At 31.5% G+C, this 13,813-nt stretch overlaps 1 long non-coding RNA gene across 1 annotated transcript; it reads right to left on the reverse strand.

The window, feature by feature from the left end:
- Positions 1–936: 936 nt before the first annotated feature.
- Positions 937–1,594, reverse strand: LOC115888772. Its single transcript, XR_004051308.1, has 3 exons — positions 1,300–1,594; positions 1,122–1,204; positions 937–1,030 (listed from the first exon to the last, which is right to left on the reverse strand). It is a non-coding gene; the product is annotated as an uncharacterized LOC115888772 (long non-coding RNA).
- Between the last annotated feature and the right edge of the window lie 12,219 nt (positions 1,595–13,813).

The raw sequence follows: 13,813 nt of genomic DNA on the forward strand, positions 1-13,813 counted from the left end.
TTTTCTTCTAAAATATAAAAATATATGATTTATTATATAATGAAGATATCTTAACAGTTATTTTCCACACCACAAAGCATAATATGTAGTAAGTATACAAACCGTACATTGTGAGACAGGAAATTGTAGAGAGAAACAAGCCCTATAACATAGGATACAACATTTTAATGAACAGTGCTTTCCATAAAATCATTAAAATGAAAAATATACGAAATAATATACATGTACTGATTTCTTTCGAAAATCGACAACTATGAAACTATGAACTCTTCCTGGTCACAAACGGTACATTGTGAGACAGGAAATTGTAGAGAAAAACAAGCCCTATAACATAGGATACAACATTTTAATGAACAGTGCTTTCCATAAAATCAATAAAATGAAAAATATATGCTGAATAAGAAAAAATCCGTAAATAATAATTTTTAATACGATAATAATAAGATATGAGATTTTTTAAATTTATTTTAGAATTTTTTTTTATATTGTTCCTGTTATTTTTTTATATGAATTTATCGTTTAATTTTGCTTGTATCTTTTCGTAGATTTACTTATTTGTAGTTTATATTATTTATATTTTTAGTATTAAACTTGCAGAAGTAAAATTCAACGTTAGAAAAATCATTTGTCTTATTTTGTGCCATAGAATTTTTTTTGGGGATTTAAGTCTTTTTGGACAATAATTTCGATCATTTCAAATTGTATTGCATGGATATGCGTTTATATTACAAAAAAATGTAGTTTTAAACATAATCTACCGTAGATGGTATGGTTCTAAAAGTACCAAATTTTTTTACTCCATTTTTAAAACCTTTGAAAAAATAATATGATTCCTTTATTTCAACATAAAATATAAATTTATCGCTCTATACACACATGATCTATTAAAATAATTATAGTGCTTAGTACTTACTGTATATTTCCTGTGATACCAGACTTTAGAATAGTCTCCTACTTTTGTGTCGTCCATTATCAACTCTATATCTTTGATTTTTCCCTGTTTTAATGTACATTTCCCAAAAAAAATTATCTAAAATGAAAAGAAAAATATCAATAAATAATATATTAGAGAAACCAGAGAGTTTAGGAGATACAATAAGATAAGTTAACGAAATGCTTACCTATTTTTTTGTAAGACCATCGCTTCACAACTGCCTCCCATCTTCAAATTCTTGCAAGAAGGAACATCCAACATAGTTTTAACCTAAAATATTAAATAAAGATTATTATATAATTAAGAAAAGGTAACAATAAGAGGTTAAAAAATAATATAAAATAATAATTGCTTGTCGTTCTCACCGTAGCGAGTAGCTATTTTAAAAACCAAAATAATTTGGTAGCTGCTACAAATATCTGAAAATGTTATCTTCTTCTCCTATCCATGCCTATATATTTACTTCTTTTTTCCATTTTCCAAGATTTTCTTGACTTTATGGTGAAGGAAAATATAATTGGTTTCAGATTTCCGATAAATATTCCCTAGAAGTTTGATACAAAAAAGAAAAAAGTATTAGTATTGATACAATGACTATAAAAATACAAATATAATTATAAACTAGAATTTTGTCTTATAATAGTAAATATTATGGTTTACCAAAATAACTCACAAATTTATTGCCACATATTTATACGTTTTTTTTTTCATAAAATAATTTCTTACTTAGACATCCAATATATTTTATTTGTACACTTCAGTTTCGATGCAGATGATTTTATCTAAAAAATAAAAAAACATATTTAGAAATCTAGAAAATTATGAAGTTGTAAGAAGATACTTTCTTACCTGTAATCCTCATCAACAGATTGTTCAACAAACACTATGATAAAATTTGGGCTTGATGTTCTTCAAGACTATTGGCAATTAGGACTATGTCATCAGCGAATCTTAGATAGTTAAGATATTCCCCATCTATTTTTAATCCTTTATTGGTCCAGTCCAGTTGACGGAAGATTTTTTCTAGCGTTGCTGTAAACAGCTTTGGGGATATTGCGTCTTGCCTGTAGTATACAGGGTGTCCCAGAAGTAAGTGCAAGTATTTTAACTGGTAGTATAGTTCAAGCCCAGAAACACGCCTATGAGTTTTTTTCGCGAAAAACAAATTTGAAAATTCGAAATTTTTGAAAAAAATCTTTGGAAATTTTTTTAGTTTTTAGTTAAAAAACAGAACTTCTTGATAATATGGCAACATATAGGTATTAGATTAAATTTACAAGAAAGAAAATCCAGAAAAGATCCAGTGGTTCCCAAAATTTTAGCACAAAAAACATTTTTTTGGAAATTTTCAAAATAAAATAACTCCGATATTTTGGACTTACTTGAAAAACGGTATAGAGAAAATATGTTTCTTTTATCGAGATCTACCACCCGTTAAAATACTTGCACTTATTTCTGGGCCACCCTATATATCACAATATATTTTTTACACTCATAATCTGTCTGATATCTTCACATCACTCAACACTACCCTCCCAAAAATTCCAGATATATTCCTGAAAAAAAGGATATGCAACAACCAATCCACAATACCTACAGTGCAGCTCATACAGAGAACGTTAGTCCCTGAAGAGCTTGGAGCTGAAAAAATTGAAACACTGAACATGAGCCAACGTGAACCTGTAAGACATTCAGATGACCTTAACGATAACTACTCAAAATGACTCTGCTGTGGTTCCTTGGAGACTCATACAAAGACTGATAGTACTAGAGCATCTTGAACTACTGCTGTAAAAAATAAGAACAACAAAAGAATATCATATACGTAGAAATTCTGTGGACTTCAATATGGCTTCGACATGACTGTCTAACCTGTTGCATAGAGCTTCAAACAAAGTAGATCTTCAATCAACGTAAATCTATAAGAGACAAGAAGAACCATACAATAATCTTCTAAAGGCGTTAAATCAAGTAGGCTGCAGTAGTTCCTGGGAAGCATCGTACTTATGGATCATTATATTCCCATTCTTGCTTCAAACGTTGTAAAACTTCAACCCATGTGAACCTATGAAACACAAGAACCCCACAAAAATATTCTGCAGGCATCGATTCAAACTGGCTGCTGTGGCTCCCTATTTGGCTCATACCAATACCTGTAAAAACTAGTATCAAAAAAAAGACTACCATATACATAGAGATTGTGTAGACCTCAATTTGGCTCCGAAATGACTCTAACCTGTTGTATACAGCTTCAAATAAAGTATCTATATCTTCAACCAGAGCGAATCTATAAGACACAAGAACCCTACAAAAATCATCTGAAGATGTCGACTCAAACTGGAAGCTCATAGAGGTTATCAGTCTTTGTAGAGCGCCAAGACCTACTCTTGTAAGAAATTAAACCAGACTTAGATACGACCCTGTTAAGTTTTGAACCTCAAAACCTTAAACTTGAACTAATGATGACCTCAAAAAGTCCTAAAAATTTCTACTGCACTACTAAAAAACTCGATTCCTTTTTTCTAGGCCCTAGAATCATACCTGAACTTGAATTGAAAATACAAAAATAAATTTAAAACGTTTAGACTATTTGTATTGAAAATTTAGTTATTGAAATGCTTAGATATTGGCAAGAGTTTATTCATTATTTAAAGTAGTAATAAGTAAAAGAAAGTGAGTTAAAAAATTAGGAAGTTATAGAGAGTTACCTACACCAACACGTTTAATTTAAGAAAATAAAAATATCTGTTAGATATTCTCTAGATTTCAATTTGACTAAGATAATATGTAGAATGATATTAATTATAGTTAATAAAAGTTTTTTTTCAAATAGTTTAAATCAGACAGAATCTAATCCCAAATAACGTTAAAAAGAAAACACTAAAACAATAAAAGACTTGGAATCCTCATTATCTTAGCACCCTCGATTCAACATTACAGAGACTAAAATAGGATGATTATTCTATTAAATTTAGTTTAAAATTACAGAAAATACTAATGCTAATAGTGACCTAGAAAGCCATAAAAATCTCTACTACACAACTTAAAAAACTTGATACCTTTTATTCTGGGGCCTAGAATTATATCTAAACTTGAATTGGAAATATAAAAATAAATTTAGAAAATTTAGACTATTTGTATTAGACCTTTAGTTATCGAAATGCTAGATACTGACATGCGTTTACTCTAAAATAGTAATAATTAAATAAAAGTGAGTTAAAAAAATTAAGAAGTGAAAGAAAATTACCTACACCTACATGTTTAATTTAATAAAATAGAAATAACTGTTAGAGATTTTCTAGATTTTAATTTGACTGAGATAATATGAACAGAGCTATAAGAACATCAAATAGATTCTTAAGAAAAACCGATAGACATAACAACCCAATAAAAAGACCGATAGACATAACAACCCAATGGACCTCTGCTGCTTTCGAGAGGAAAGCATGTTCATTGCTTCTGTGAGGAGCCTCCACAGAGGACGTTAGCCCCTGCGGATCTCAACCCAACGTGCTTCTGTGAGGACGCTCATACAGGGGACTTTAGCCCCGGTAGAGGTCGACTCAACACTCTGCTTCGCTTCTGTGAGGGGCCCCACAGGTGACTTTAGCTCCTGCAGGACCGCGCTCACGCCATCTCCAGGGAAATAAACGAACGACCAAATAAACCAAGAAAATGTACATTTAAAAAAACTTACGTTTTTTTGCAGAGCATTCCCCACGACGTGCATCCCGGGCACAAGAAATATACGCTCACTAACCTGAAACAACAGAAAAAATACGTTAGTTGAAAATAATAAAACAAGAAATAAATCTTATAAAATACCTGATTTTATCTCGTTCCATGCTGTCCATCCTACTGTCCTTTTCCAGAAAATCTTCGTTCCAGGCCTGCACCAATCGTCGTGCCTCCTCAGAAACAGCCTTAAGGACAAGAGTACCTTAAGGCAACAGTTAGTGAAGAAGGTACTACGACTGAGACCTTGCACATCGGACATCTCAAGGCCACAAAAAATATATATTTACTACTATAGGTAACAAGAAAGATTTAAGGTGTCTTTAACGAGATAAATCTGTATAGAAAACTCTAGAGATTGAATAATAATAAATGAGGAAAATATGACTTAATTTTATTTTCAACGAGAATTTACTTTACTCGAAAATACAATTAATGCATTATTTTAAAATTGTGAAATTTAAGTTTTATTATATTAAACATGAACAAAATTGAAAATATTTTGAATGGTTTTAGTATAAACGTACAAGTTTATTAAGAAACCTGATACCTCACGTCTTTTTTTTAAATGTAAATGCAATTAGAGAATAATTAAAAAAAATAGTAAAATGATGATAGAAAAAATTAGATTTAATCCTATGACAATGCCCTACAGAAAACTATTACAGAGACTGGAATAAAGTGGTTATTCTTTGAAATTTAGTTTAAAATTACAGAAAATAAAAATTATGTCTTCTAGATTTTTTTGAAAAGTTTTTGAAAATTTAATCCCAAATAACGCTAAAAAGAGAACACTAAAACAATGGAAGACTTGGAATCTCCACTGCCTTAGCACTCTCGATTCAACATTACAGAGACTAGAATAGAGTGATTAAATTTAGTTTAAAATTACAGAAAATAAAAATAATATCCTTTAGGATTTTTAGAAAGAAAATCTAATCCCAAATAACACTAAACAGAAAACATCAAAATAAAAAAGGCTGTGAACCTCAATTACCTTAGCACTTTCCATTCAACACTACCGAGACTATAGATAAAAATATAAAAAAGAATAATTTTTGTTATAAAAACACTTGAAAAAAAATAGTTAAATGAAGATCCGATTTCCTGGCACATATGTATTTCATTAAACTTTGAGCCAAAAAAATGTTTTTCAATAATAAATTAAACATCACATTGTAAAAGCCAAATTGGGTTTAAATTATTTTGAAAAATAGACACCTCGAAAAAAATTAAAGATATTATTTCTTGTGATTTTTACAAACGACAAGAAATACAAAGGATTATATATGATTCGAAATAAATAAAGTATGAACGCAAATAAAAAGTATGACCTTAAAATGCTGTGAAAAGCCTTAGAACAGCCCCAGAACCACGAACCGACGCGACCGTTATAATTATGCTTTAGAAATGGTTCTTCTACATTTCCTCTTCATCTGCATACTGAAACAACGATAAAAAGAAGATCAGTAAAGATGCCCAAGTCCAGAATAAATTCAACTCACCTCCATTCCACGTTCTTTTACTGGCGATTCCTGCCACACGGCGTAAAAAGCAGTGTCGTCACACCGCGGGGGCAGAAGGACGCCCCTGGTTCCTCAGGAACTACGGACGGTCCCTGGGGAACCCCATTTATCGCGTCATCAGGATCGACAGAACCTGGAAATACTTTTTAGCAGCGGGACATCTAAAAAGACAGACCGACTAAATTCACAAATAACACGCGCTGCGTACACGATCATAGTTCTGGAAAGATAGAAATATTTCTGAATTAGATTTATGGAAAAGAACTGGACAGGTGTGTGTTCAGACTTACCTCACTAACACTGACACTAGGCTGAATATGCTGGACTACGGCCCGTCCCATCATTCCGATTAGACGTCAAGAAGTATATGTCCCTCCCCCTCAGTGCTGGCTGTCCATCCAGGGTAAATTTTATATTTTGAAAGAGCTCTATCGCTTTGACATGAGATTATTAGGAAAATTAGTTTAGATAAGATAGAGAGTTGTGCTCAAAAATATCGTTTAGATACAGCGATAGAGCAGAGAAAAATGTAATGGGGCAGAGCAAAATTTAAAAAAGAAATGGTCCCTTATTCCAATCTCTTACAACAGTGAAAAGAAAACCCTAAAATAACGCCAGACTGGAACCGGCACTACTTTAGCATTATCAATTCATTCATCTCAAAGACCAGTAAACTAAATAAAAATTATTATAAGTTTGATTTGAAATTATATAAAAATATAGAGAATAAAACAGTTTAAATCAGAGAATGAATTTACTTAATTTATACGTGAATGGGAATACTAAAACAAGAAGGCTGTTACTCTTCGATCGTAATTGTATCATCCATTCACAAGAGACCATGTAAAAAAGATTATTTTAAACAAAAATTATGTTTTTTATTTTAGTTTTTAAGAGAGGGAATCTATTATAATCCCATTAACGCCAGAAAGAAGACCTAAAACAAGGAAGGCTGTAAACCTCCATTGCCGTAGCACCCTCGATCCAACATCACTGAGACTAGAATAGGGTGATTATTGTTTAAAATTATATTGTTTAGAATTTTTAGAAATATCCTAACACCAAATAACGCTAAAAAGAAGACCTAAAACAAGGAAGGCTGTGAACCTCCATTGTCGTAGCATCCTCGATTCAACATTACAGAGACTAGAATAGCATCATTTTAAATTTTGGGAAAGAATATAGTCTCAAATAACACTGAACAGGAAACGCTAAAATAAGAAAGGTTGTGAACTCAATTTTTATGAGAGAGAATCTAATCCCAAATAACGCTAAAAAGAAAACACTAGAACAGTGAAAGACTTGGAATCTCCACTGCCTTAGCACTCTCGATTCAACCTTACAGAGACTAGAATAGGGTGATTAAATTTAGTTTAAAATTGCAGAAAGTAAAAAATTATATTCTTTAGAAATTTTAGTGCGAACCTAATCCCAAACAACGCTAAAAAGAAAACACTAGAACAATGAAAGACTTGGAATCTCCATTGCCTTAACACTCTCGATTCCACGTTAGAGACCAGACTAGCACTAAACAGTAAAATAAGAAAAGATATGTACCTCCATTACCTTAGCACTCCCCATTCAGCACTACCGAGACTTGATAAAATAAAAAACACGAATTTTTGTTACAATAATACTTAGCAAAATGAGTGGTTTATTGAAGGTCCGATTTCCTGGCACATATGCCGTTAAAGTTTTAGAAAAAATAGGTTTTAACTGGTCATAACTCCAAGAAATAGAACCTACGTAAACCGTTTAAATGGACAGACCAGAACACCGGAGAGACCCAAAGGCACGGCGGGTGATGTTCCAGTCAATTCGAACCTTTACGGAATCTTGGCCAAGCCTCGACCCTCCGATACCAGCTTGATCCTCCATTCCTGAGGACATTTGTTCCTTGGAACCCTGGCCAGACCAAAAATCACCGGGCTACAGGGCGACCCAGCTCAAAAAGAATCAGATTAAGAATTTGACGGTGTCGTCGAGAAAAAACCATTCGACGACGGTTTTTATTTTTCGAGTAACGAGGCAACCCGGAAAACAAGTTTATATGCCTGCGTTTTTCCAGTTTCGAGAGGAGAAGTAAAAATATAAAGACTTTTACTAGTAAAAGCTTTATATTGGTGGTTAATTAGCAAGGCGACATCGGAGGCTGAGAATAACCACATAGTTTTATGACGTTCCGATCGGACAATTTAACGTAACGTCTTCTGCCACATTCCCCACACTCGAGGACCAGCGTTTACCTGCCCTTTCCGGTCCAAGAGTGCCAGATGATCCCAACCCACTGCACCCCTTTACGAGCCTCCTAGTCCTCTAATTGAGCTGAGCCCCACTCCCCAGACACCCTTTACGTTTAGGACAACAACCCGGCCCCATGGGATAGCCTGCATAGCATGTTATAAGCTTACGCCCGGTAATGGAGCGGTCGAATAACATACCCACTCGCAGACTACAACGCAACGAGCACCTGGGAACCCCGGCCTGTTACCGGGGCTGTAATAATATGCGAACGAATCCAGGGCGAAACAATCCCAGGCCTCCGAGACTGGCCCCTCGCGACAGTCCCCACAGCCCACAGATTGCATCGCAACCACCCCGCAACGCTGCTTTTTTGTGTCTATCGATTTTAGAAAAATACGAGCACTAAAAAGTACTCGTATTTATTATATTAAAATACTAGCACTAAAAAGTACTGGCATTTATTGGATACTTCATGTGAAAGATTCTGTTAAAGTGACATTTATTTAATTTAATCATACTTTAAAATATAGAGATGAAAATCTCTGTTTTCATGGATAAAAGTCTATAAACATTTCTTATAGAGTTTTATTTGCGTTAGAGAAAAATAGTGACACTTGTGATATTGAACCCAGACTATGTAAAACGACGGATTAATCTAACACGAACTCAGCGGTCATGTCTTTAGATCCTGATAGTAGAGACATTAAACCGCACGCTTACTAGCTGGGAGCGTTGATGGATTTTCACGTGATAGCATTCCATGAGCCGTCTGCATGGGTAAAGTAAGTGTAGTTTGGTAATTACAATTGTGTGTCCCCATTCGATTGCGATCTGAAAAAAGAAAACAGAAAAAAACTTACAAAAAGACCCCAAACAACCCTCTCTGGCTTTTAATAATATATAGTCTTGAATAATAATCATGGATATAACGATGGAGTCATTGAAAGTTAAAAATAAAAAACATATGTAAATCTAAAAATTTAAAATAAATATCTCAGTATTCGCGCTTCAATAAAACATCTCAGTTATACAGGGCGTTAAAGAGTGTAGGTCTTATTAACTTTTAACCACTCTATATGACAGAGAAAAAATGTTTATAGAGAAAAAAGTTACCAACCTGTATTAAAAAATATTATACGTTAAATAGCTGCGTGAACCCCCTGTATACTGCATACAATAACCAAAAATTATTCTCAATTTAGAAAAATGTGATTTGACTATAAAAAATTAACTTTTCATAGTGTGAGCTGTTTTTGAAAAAGTGGGTGAATAATATTGTAATTTTGGTTGAGACCCTATACACCTATGAGTTCCAAAAAAAAATTAACAAAGAAATTAAAAAAATTATTTAATTAAAAATAATTTCAAAAATAAATATAGATAAATAAGTAAGCCAAAAAGAACGAAGTATAAAAAAATAAAATTAGAGTAAAGTACACATTACACTATTTTAAAAAAATCCTATGAAATTATATCATTGAAATCAGCTAATATTTTTTCATAAAAATGTATATAAGTACAAATGTTATAAAAAAAATAAATATACACATATTTCTGTGGAGATTAGTAGTGAATACGAAAAATTAATAAAACACCAGTAAAATATTTCAAAATCTCTGTTTTTGAAAAAGGGAATGCTAATAAAAATTGTGATCAAGAAATTTAAATAACTATTTAATAAAAAATGATTTAAAAAATATATTATGTATGAAATTATGAAAGTAGCATTATTTTAGGAAAATCTAATAAAATTATATCACTGAAAACAGCTAATAGTTTTTCTTAAAAATTTCTATACCAAATAATGTCCAAAAAAGAACAAAAATATATAAAACATATTTCTGTAGAAATTAGTAATGGACGAAGAAATAGTAAAATATCATTAAATATTTGAAAATCTTGGTGTGTCTATTTTTGAAAGAGTGGATGAATAAAATTGTAATTTTCGTTCACTCTATAGGTATATCTATAGGTACTAAAAAAACTGTTACCAAGTAATTGCAATAGCTATTTAATAAAAAAGTATTTAAAAAATAAATATAGATAGATAAAACAGATAAGTCATAGAGACAGAGTGTAACAGAGTATAAATAAAATATTACAATAAAGTACCATTATTAAAAAAAAACAGCCGATAATATTGCTTAAAAATTCTTATAAATAAATAAAAATATATACATATTTCTGTAGAGATTAATAGTGGGTGAAAAGTCAATAAAGTATCAGTAAACTATTTGAAAATATTGCCAGAAGCAACAAAAAGATATTATAGTTTATCAACCCCAAGCACATAGTCTCTAAGAAATAAATAAAATCAGTGAATTACCAAGCAAAATTTACTAGCTTCGGAAAAACTATCAAAAACAATAAACTACCTATATTAATTTTCTAAATGTAATTATTTTGTTTAAATGAATCTTTTGTAAAAACAACATCTAATCTAATACATCTAACAAGTGCTTTTATAAAATAAATGCAAATATATTTAGAAAAAAATAATTAATGCACAATTAATAACATAGACTATAGAGAAATATTTCACAAACTTAAAAAAACAAGGAACCAGTATTTTAATTTTTAGGTTTTAGATCAGTTTCAAGAAAAAAATCAGCTGATTATCAATATAAATTTCACTAGTTATTCTTCATTAAATATTTCACTAATTAAAGCAGCTACAAGCAGATGCAATTCTGTGTTTTACAGCTTTCTAAACTTTATTTAGATTATTTTATAAAAGATGTAATACATAAGAGATTATTATAAAAATATTCACTTATATAAGGCTTTTATTTCTACAATACTATATACATGAAGGTATCTAAGTCTAAAAATTATTTATTTTAATACATAGATATTATCCTGTACAACCTGGTACAACCATAAAAACATCAAATTTAGAAAACTGTCAATCCACAACAAATTACATCTTTTTATAGCAGGCATCAGAAATTATAAAAAAAAGGCAAAACTTTTATACACTGCCCGATAAAATTTCGACCAATCGGAAAAGAAATGACGTTACATTCAGCCAATAGAATTGTTTTCAAGCCAGCCGCTTTAAGAGGGTCCGATTTGTCAAAAAATATCAAGAAATTCATAGGAAAATGGTCGTACTTACCATCTCTCGAGTCCAGCTGGGCCCTACCCGCGATTGTACCGCGCAAAATGTGTAAAGGCGCACATTCACTCCCGGAGTGCAGCACGTCTGGATACAGCGCCCGAGCTCAGGTACGACCTGGGCTATATGACGTGTCCAGACCCATACCGATCCTTGGTCCATTCCATCCAAAGGCAGCCTGGTTTCTTATTTGCGACTTGAAGATATGTTGCTGTGATGTTCCTCATCTCCTTCTTCACTGGCAGAGTGGTCCTTGGATATCCGTAACCCTGGATAATTTCTGACATAATCTGAAACAAGACAAAATATCTTTTACTTACATAGTTCATATGTTAATAATTTTCTATATACAGAATTACGCCAAAATTTCAAATAGATCATCTAATTCTATACTATACAGGGTCCGGCAAGCATATTTGTAAACAACGTCCATGATCGCGACTCCTAAACTCTATTCAGATTATTTTATAAAAGATTTTAGCAAGATTTATTACATAAGTATTCTTCTATTATATAATATCTTTAAGAAAAACCATATCAAGTGCACTACTATTAGAAATATTCTTCAGAAAATTGATTAACTCTAATTTGTTCACTTATATAAAGTTTTTATCCATCAAACTCTCAAAAAAACTCTGAAAATGATTTATTTTAATACAGTACAACCATAAAAAAGAACTATTTATAGCAACAGAACGTATAAAAAAGCAAACAGAAAGAAACGAAAAGTTTAACAAAATTCAGGTGGCTTTGACTTTTTTTGTTGATCTTGTGCCTCTACCGGCCGCCTTTAAATGGTCGGATTTTTCGAAAAATATCGACAAATTCATAGGAAAATGGTTGAACTTACCCTCTCAAACGGTCCAGCTATGCACTACACATGATTTCCGAGCACAATATACAAGGAAAATGCACTTTTCCTTAAAAATTCTGGAGAGGCGACCGACAAAGATGTTACATCGTCAACGGTCTGTCTAAAAATGGCGAAAATCGACCGAAACGACCAATAAAATTGAGTTTTGGCGCTCGGTTTCTGATTTTTGACGCTAGAGGGAGCGCCAACTGGCGCTTTTCTTCTGTTTATCGATGAAAAATTATGTAATTTTATGACCTAAATTTCAAATTTAAATGAAAATTGAGCAATATAACGCTACATTGGAGACAAAACTACTACCAGGGAAATGTAGCTACGTGTTTTCCGAATAAAATGACACCAAGCAATAAACGAATAAAGCAAAATTCACATAGATATCCCATTTTAATTACCCCAATGTCCCTAATTGTTAATATCGTAAAAATAGATTTTTGCCTTAAAAAAAGATTTTGAAGCTTTAAAATAGTTAAGGAATTATAGATTATCATTAAATATAGCTAATTAAACAGTTTCAGACCTATTAAACCCATATAAATTAAAATAAAATTCAAAAATATATTGGCGGTTTGGTAGCCTTCAGAATCTTCAATTAATATAACTTTGTTGTTCGATATTTTTCGAAATAACGTAATATTTAGTTAAATAGAGACTTATTACATCTATAAATTATAAAACAAGGCAGTAATACCCCTATTTATAACTTCTACAAGACATTTTCCTAGTCAATGTAATGGCCAAGATTTTTTACTGTTATTTCAGCAATTTTGCTATGAAATCAATAAAAAACTTTATTTAACATGATTCCGTGCTGTAAAAATTATGTATTTGTAGATTTTTAACAATTTCCAACCCCCAAAACAACACAAGAGTAAACAAGAATTTGTTGCCTCTTCGATACAAAATTTATTCGATGAAAGCTTCGAGCACTATGTGTAAACAGGATGTTTTCAATATATAGTCTAAAAAATACAGGGTTTTATTGCTCATGTATTTTTTAAAAAAAAAAAGCTTATATAAACATATATAGGGTTTAAAGTGTTCCCTGTCTGATCTTCAGGGTGTTAAAAATCTTTAAAAAAATATCTTTATCTTTTACTCTTTAGAAGGGAGATGGTGGTTTATGTCGTAGAATACATTACAGTATTTAATATCCTGTACTTGGTATATTGATTTATATATATGATATTGGTATATTTATGATTATTCTGTTCTTAATTTACTGTAATTTCTAGTAGTGGGAAGTATCGAATGAATACTATCGAAACATTCGATAGTTGCAATTCATTCGAATAATTCGATAGTTAGTAAGAAAACATTCGTTGAAAACTATTCGAATAAAAATTATCGAATAGATCCGTCATCTGCCTTGAAATATTGTATTC

Source organism: Sitophilus oryzae, unplaced genomic scaffold (assembly GCF_002938485.1).
Source record: "Sitophilus oryzae breed Bouriz unplaced genomic scaffold, Soryzae_2.0 scaffold_808_pilon_pilon, whole genome shotgun sequence".
NCBI lineage: Eukaryota > Metazoa > Arthropoda > Insecta > Coleoptera > Curculionidae > Sitophilus > Sitophilus oryzae.